Source organism: Miniopterus natalensis, chromosome 2 (assembly GCF_054644295.1).
Source record: "Miniopterus natalensis isolate mMinNat1 chromosome 2, mMinNat1.hap1, whole genome shotgun sequence".
In the NCBI taxonomy this organism is placed as follows: Eukaryota; Metazoa; Chordata; class Mammalia; order Chiroptera; family Miniopteridae; genus Miniopterus; species Miniopterus natalensis.
The window spans coordinates 179,193,476-179,201,166 of record NC_142082.1 but is presented as its reverse complement, the minus strand read 5'-3'; positions in this window follow the sequence as shown (position 1 = coordinate 179,201,166).

Genomic DNA, 7,691 nt, shown 5'->3' with positions numbered 1-7,691 from the left:
AAACCAGCACAGTGTATACTTTGTGAAGTGGAGACAAACTCATAAAGAAAACTAAAGCAGGGCAAAGGGGCTACCCTAGAGAGGATGGGTCTTTAGGATAGTAGCAGCTGAACTAACCAGATGTTGGTTCTTATTTGGATTAGGGTTTGAGGGATGATTGTGGGGAGGTGACATTTTGGGAGTGATCTGCCTGCGGTAAGGAGGGCACCATGTAATACGTGGAGTGCTCCAGCTTGAGGGAAAGGGAATGACCATGTGTGCAGCTGGTGCCCAGCAAGTGGACACTGAATTAAGTTGAACAGTGGAGAGGGGGAGAGAGGAGATGGTTACTAGTCAGGAGAAAGTGAGGACAGCTTCTTATATTCTCCAGGACTGGTGACCTGGCCTCTACCCAGGTGACTGAGCTGTAACCAGTAGCGCAACCTTTGGAAGCCACACCCAACAAGTCAGGCTTCTCTAGGGAGAACATAATTTCAGAGAAGAGAATCTGATTCTGGGTTCAGTCCTGGTTTGAGCCCTTGTCTGTGTGATCTTAGGAGCCATTTCTTCTCCCTGAGCCTCAGTTTCTACCACATCAACAAGCAATGCTCCGAACGCCATCTCGGTGCCCTACAATTCAGCTCATTTCTGACTATCTGCAGGTAGTGTCAGATCCCACAGGTTAAGGTCTTAGTACTACAAGACTGACCCTCCCACCGCTTCAGACTTCAGTCAAAACTCCAGGGCAGCACCTGTGCTTCCGACACACCAGCTATAGATCGGAGGTTCCACCCCCCCCTCCTCAGGTTTGGTTGATTTGCTAGAGCAGCTCACAGAATTCAGGAAACCCATTTATTTATTAGGTTACTAGTTTATTATAGAATGCCCTAACTCAGAAACAGATGGAAGAGATGCATAGGGCAAGGCATGGGGAAAGGGGCATAGCTTCCATGCCCTCTCTGAGAAGCCACTTCTCTAAATCTCCTTGTGCTTGTTTCCCAACACAGAAGCTCTCTGAACCCCATCCTTTTGGGTTTTTATGAAAGTTGTGTGTTTTTTTTTTTTACAAAGGCACAATTGATTAAACCATTGGCCATTAGTGATTGATTCAACCGGCAGCTTCTCCCCTCCCCAGCAGTCAGGGAGTGGGACTGAAAGTGCCCACCCTCTAATCACCTGGGTGGCTCCACTGGCAACCAGTCCCCATCCTTAGGAAGGGGGTCCAAAAGTGGCCTCATTAACATAGCCGAAGACTCCTTTGTTGTTCTCATCACTTAGGAAATTCCAAAGGTTTTGGGAACTGTGATCCAGGAAGCTCAAATATATATGAGAAATATGTTTTGGTTATGTAAATGACAAAATATATATTTCTTATAAATCACAATATCACAACACTCTGGGGGGGTATTGATAATAGGGAGGGTATGCATGGGGGGGGCAGGGGATAAATGGGAAATCTCTGCAACTTCCCCTCAATTTTTCCATGAACTTAATGCTGCTCTGAAAGTCTTAGTGTTTTTTTTTAGTTTTTTTTTTTAAAGCAGTATGAGTTGCTAAGAAGGGGGCCCTAGAGCCAGCTGTCTTGGGCTTGAAGCTGGCTCTGTGATACTGGGCAAGTCACTAACCTCTCTGGGCTTCAGTGGCCTCACTTGCAACATAGGAATCTAAAGAGACCTACTTCATAGGCCCTTGTGAGGATGGCAGTTGAGGATATATGGAAATGTTCTCAGAAACTGCCTGGCACTGCTTGAGTGCTGGATAAATGTCAGCTGCTCCTGTCCTACAGGCCATGGGAAACCACTGATGGGGAGACTGAGCAGAGGGGGAGTTTCCAGACCCTCTGGAAACCACCTCAAAGCTAGACATTGGCATTTGCATAAGGGCTGCCTCTGTCCCCTGCACTCATGCTTCCAACAGCTTGACACCTGTGCCCTCAGTTTACAAGGAGCCATCCAGCTGAGCCTCCACCTCCGGCTTGTTGGCACCCTCTTATCCTGCCCAACAGCACTTTGCAGTTTTGTCACTATTTCCTTTGGTTAAATGACTTCTAGGTGGAGGGGCTTCTCTTGGGCAAGAGCAGGGCTTCCTCAGTCACTCCACTTGCCAGAGTCTTTGCCCCTGGTGTCTGAAGCCTTAGCATTGCTCTTATCTCCAAAACCCTGCAAGTCACTATCTCCACATTGGCCAAGATAACCGGGTACACATGTAGGCCTCTTGCATTTGTAATTCACTTTCTCACACATTTTATCAGATGAGCCTATCAAACCAATCTTCTACAGAAACACAGAGGCCCAGAATGGTTAAGTGACTACCTGAGATCACACAGCCAGGAAGTGACAGAATTGGGACCCCAATTCAGCCCTCTTTCTATGTAACAGTTAAACACCATAACATCCATGCGTGTGGCACCTACCTTGTGGCAGGCACTGGGCCAGGTTTTCACCTTCATAATCTCAATTCAGTCTCACCAGTGCATCTCCAACTTTACTGTGCATATGAATCCCCTGAGCATGATGTTAAGAGATAAACTCTGATTCTGCAGGTCAAGGGTGGGGCCTGAGATCCCGCTTTTCTACCAAGCTCCCAGGGGATGCTGCTGCTGCTGGGCTGAATGGACTAGTTTGAATGCCCAGGATCCTCTCACTGCCTGTAAGGTAGGAATCATCACCCTCGTTTGTTCAGGTGAGTAAATAGAGGCTCCAGGGATTTAAGAGACTGCTTCGGACCACCGGCTAGTAGGTGGTGGAGTTGAGATTCAAGTTCAGATGTCTGGTGGCAGAGCCAGGGTGCTTGCCTTTATATCCCAGCTGCTTTGCACTAGGGGTCCAAGTTGCATTTGCTCCAAATTGCTGTAATCCTGCAATGTCACCCTGACTCCATCACCACCCAGCTGGGCTGGGCTGGGCTGCTAAGATGGCTTCCCCATCTTGGAACAAATTTCACACCACATGGCCTGACCTCCCAGCAAAGGATACATTATGACCATAAAGTCCTTTGATACACAGAAGTAATATGAGGCCAAATGTTAAAAATGCACCCTTGAAAGGAGAGGCTGAGAGACACTCCCACACCAAGTTAAACATGCCAAGCGGGTGCTGTGCTGGGCAAGGTCCCTGTCACAGGGTGGGTGAGGGGCCTCCCGTGGGCTGGCAGTTGTCACCTTCAAATACCTGTTTCCACGGAACTGGGAAAGGCAAAGTACATTCCACTTTTTTTTTTTAATATATCTTTATTGATTTCAGAGAGAGGACGGGAGAGAGATAGAAACATCAGTGATGAGTCATTGATCGGCTGTCTCCTGCACGCCCCACACTGGGGATCGAGCCCGCAACCCGGGCATGTGCTCTGACCCGGAATCAAACCTCGATCTCCTGGATCCTAGGTAAATGCTCAACCGCTGAGTCACGCCGGCTGGGCTATAACAGCTTTCTTAATGTGTAATTCATATACCATAAAATTCACCCTTTTAAAGTATACAACTCAGTGGTTTTTATTATAGTCAGAGAGTTGTGTAACCATCACCACTATCTAATTCCAGAATATTTTCATCTTCCCCCACAGAAGCCCCATACCCATTAGCAATCTCTCCCCATTCCCTCCTTTCCTCAGCCCCTGGCAACACTGGTCTACCTTCTGTCTCCATAGATTCGCCTATTCTAGACATCTCATGTCAATGGAATCATGTAACATGTGGCCTTTTGTGACCAGCTTCTTTCATTTAGCGTAATGTTTTCAAGGTTCATCCATGCGGCAACATGCATTGGAACTTCATTCCTTTTTACGTATCTCCCATTTATGGGTATGCCACTTTTTTAAATTCATTCATCAGTTTATGGACATCTTAGCTGTCTCCATTGGAGGGGGCATTATGAATAATGCTGCTGCGAACATTTACGTAAATTCACATGCAAGTTTTTGCGGACACATGTTTTCATTTCTCTTGGGTAAATACCTAGAGGTGGGGTTGCTGGATCAGATGGTCACCATGTTTGGTACTTTGAGGAACTGCCACACTGGTTTCCAAAGCAGCTTCCCCTTTCACAATCCCACCAGCAATATATGAGGATTACAATTTCTCCACTGTTTGTATGCATTCATTCCCTTTGTAAGCTTTTCAGTGGAAACCGAGACTTCCACCTGAGCAATGCAAAGTACAATAAATATGCAGTGGCTTTGGTATACCGAAGCAAGCCTGCCCTTGGAAACGAGCAGGCCTGGCCTTGAGCTGTGTGTTTTTGTTAGTCACTCAGACTCTCTGAGCTGTTTTTCTCTCTTGAGACCTGAAGTGGGAACTAACAGTAGAGATCAGAGGCTAGTGGACCTTGAAAAGCTTTGGACAATCTTGGCCTTTTTTTTTTTTTAACTGTTTACTATACCTGATCCTAAATTCACTTGTCCTAAGAGGGGCCCACCTGTGGTGAAAAGCAGCATACTGGGAAATAAATAGGTCTCTAGATTTAAATCCAGCTCTGTCTCTTACTGCCTATGAGGCCTTGGGCTTGTAAGTATTACCTTTCTGAGTTTCCAATTCTTCTTCTGTGAAAAGGAGACTAGACATCACATCGCAGGGGTATTGTCAGGATTAAATATTTTGTGCTAAGCATGCAATAGACAGTAGGCATTACTATTAACACCCAGAAAGACCCATTCATTCTACCAATATTGACCTAGTTCCTATTCAGTGTCAGTTCCTGTGATACTAAAATGATTAAGATCCTTCACTTCTGTGGCTCAAAGGCTGGGGGAGCAGCCTTGTAAACAAATAATTGTGTCTCAGTGGATGAGTGCTATAAAGAAGTGTGTTAAAGTTCTCTGTGGTTGAAGAGGAAAGGGTGTGGCAAGTAGAAGGGAATGGGCACAGATAGATCTAGGTGGGCCCCTAGGCAAGTGGGAGAGGCCCCTTTTCTGCAAGGTGGACAGCAAAGTCATGGACTCAGCCACCCTCATCCAGGACTCAGAAAAGGCCTGTCTGCATGAGGCTAGAACTAGGGCAGACCTTTGGCTCATAAACCAGATAAGATAAAAACTGAACACCCTCCCTGAGCATACACTCAAACCTGTGGTGGCCATAAGGCCCTGTGGATGCCATGGAGAATGGGTTTATGAGGGAAAAAGAGACATGTAACATAAATGGGATTGGGGAAGGAGGCAGAATGGTGCAGAGGAAAGGGCTCTGAGTTATGACTCTGCCATTTAATAGCTTGTGACCTCTGGCAAGTCACAGCCACTTACCCTAGCCTCCACTTACTCATCTGCAAAATGGGGAAAAACATACTCCTCACACAGCAAATGTCAGGGTGAAGTGAGATGGCATGCAGATGCTGTTGCAAAGCTAAATGCTGCATAGCTGCAGGAAGATGGGCAATTGTCGCCTGATGAATGGATGAATAAAATGTGGTATATCCATACAACGGAATGTCCTTCAGCAACGGAAATGGGTGAAGTACATGCTACGGCAGAGATGGACCTCGAAATCTCTTGCTAAGAAGCCAGACACGACACAAAAGACCACCTATTACATAATTCCATTAATATGAAATGTCCGGAATAGGCAAATCTATAGAGACAAACAGTAGATCCGTGGTTGCCAGGTGGAGGAGGTTGGGAGGGAACGGGGAGTGACTGCCAATGGATATGGTTCCTCTGGAGTGATAAAAATGTTCTAGGATTAGATCGCAGTGATGGAAGCACAAATCTGTGAATATACTGAAAACCACTGACTTGTCTACTTTCAGTGGGTGACATGTATGATATGTCAATTATATTTCTTTATTGATCTCAGAGAGAGGGAAGGAGAGGGAGAGAGGGAGATAGAAACATCAATGATGAGTCATTGATCGAGCCTGCAACCCGGGCATGTGCCCTGACCGGGAATCGAACCTTGCTCGCCTGGATCCCAGGTCGAAGCTCAACCGCTGAGCCACGCCCGGCTGGGCCTGTAAATTATATTTCGATAAAGTTCTTTAAAAAAACACCCCAGAAAGCCTGGCCAGTGTGGTTCAGTGGTTGAACATCAACCCATGCACCAGGAGGTCCCAGGTTCCATTCCCAGTCAGGGCACATGCCGGGGTTGATACATCAGTGCTTCTCTCTCTGTCTCTGTCTCTCTTCCTCTCCCTCTAAAATCAATAAGAACATAAGAAGAAGACAAAAGAAAACCAGAAACATAGCTATTTATTCTCTAGGACCTGCCTTTGGTAAGACACCGTGGGGCAAGCACAATGAATGATGGTGTTATCTAGCTCGGGCATAGTACTTTATTAGCTTATTTACTTGTTTACTCACTCTGCAAACCTTTAACCAGGCCAGGTCCTGGGGATACAAGCACAAACAAAGCAGTGATCTGTCCAGAGGCAGGCCAGCAGAGGCAGGCCAGCAGAGGCAGGCCAGCAGACGGCGGGCGTGGGGGTGCTATGGAGCGCGGAAGGCACATGCCCCGTGGGAGACCCGAGAGGCCTCCTGAAGGCCCTGCCACACTCCAAGACTCAGGGGCAGGAGGAAGTGCGGATGTCTGAGTGACGGCGGCGAGGCGACCAGGGTGGGCCCTAGACAGAAAATGTAAATCAGGCCCAGAGCCATTGCACCAGATTCATGAGTAATGAATAGTGTTTGTTGACTGATGCTAAGAGAGGGGCCCTGAGTGCCATTCCAGGGAAGGAGAAGACATGGTCCTCCAGCTCAGTAATCATTTGCTGAATGAATGACAAATTTATAAAATAGGGCTGCTCAGGACCCAGCCCTGAGATACTGATTTAATGAAATCTCCCCAGGGATTCTAATGCACACAGAGTGGAAATTCCTCAGCAGGACACTTCCTGATTAAGCCCAGGGTTTGTGACACTTTAAGATGATGGGAACCACCTGGGGTGCTTGTTAACACACAGATTTGGATTCATTGGGCCTGAGCTGGGTCCTGAGACCCTGCATTTCTAACGAGCTCCCAGGTGAGGCTGAGGCTGCACTCTCTGCAGCATGCCCTTGCCCCTCCGCACCCCTCCTGTCTCCTTGACACTTCCCACGGGGCACCCAGCTGCTCAGAGCCCTGCACAGTCTGTGTCTTCTCTCTGCTGGGCCCCACACCCCACTTTCCTGCCTGAATGAGCTCCTCCTCCACCTTCACCTAGATGCCCCCTTCTCCCTCTACAGCATCCCCAGCACTTATGTCTTTGCAGCACTTACCAGCTGTCCTGTCTGGTGATGTCCTATGTCCTGGGTGGACATTATCAGAGCAGAGACTGCAGATTGCCACTGGATACCAGTACCGGCACAGGGTCTGGCAACTAATGGGCCCTCAGGAAGTATTTGAGGAATAAAAAAAATAAAGTCTTCTAGAGGAGATAAGATAGGAAGATGCAGAATCACCATCATGATAGCAAACACTTTTGCTATCTCTGTTCTTGGAGCTTCATGTACACTGAGCCATTTCGTTTGCACAACAATCCAGTTTTGCAAGGACCATTATCCCATTTTACAAAGGAGGACACTGAGGCACAGGCAGGTTCAATGAGAGGCAGAGCCTGGATTCTGACCAGGTAGCACAAGACAGATGCCACAGTGCTGTCAGAGCCATGCAAACGTGCTGTAGGTCAGGCGGTGAGAAGTCACTTTCTGTGGGGGATTGGGTCTTGAAAGATGGGCAGGGGTCCAGGGGGCAGAATCCTCAGAGAAGATCTGAAAGCAGTGGTGCGACTGGCCAGTTGGTGGACTGGTAG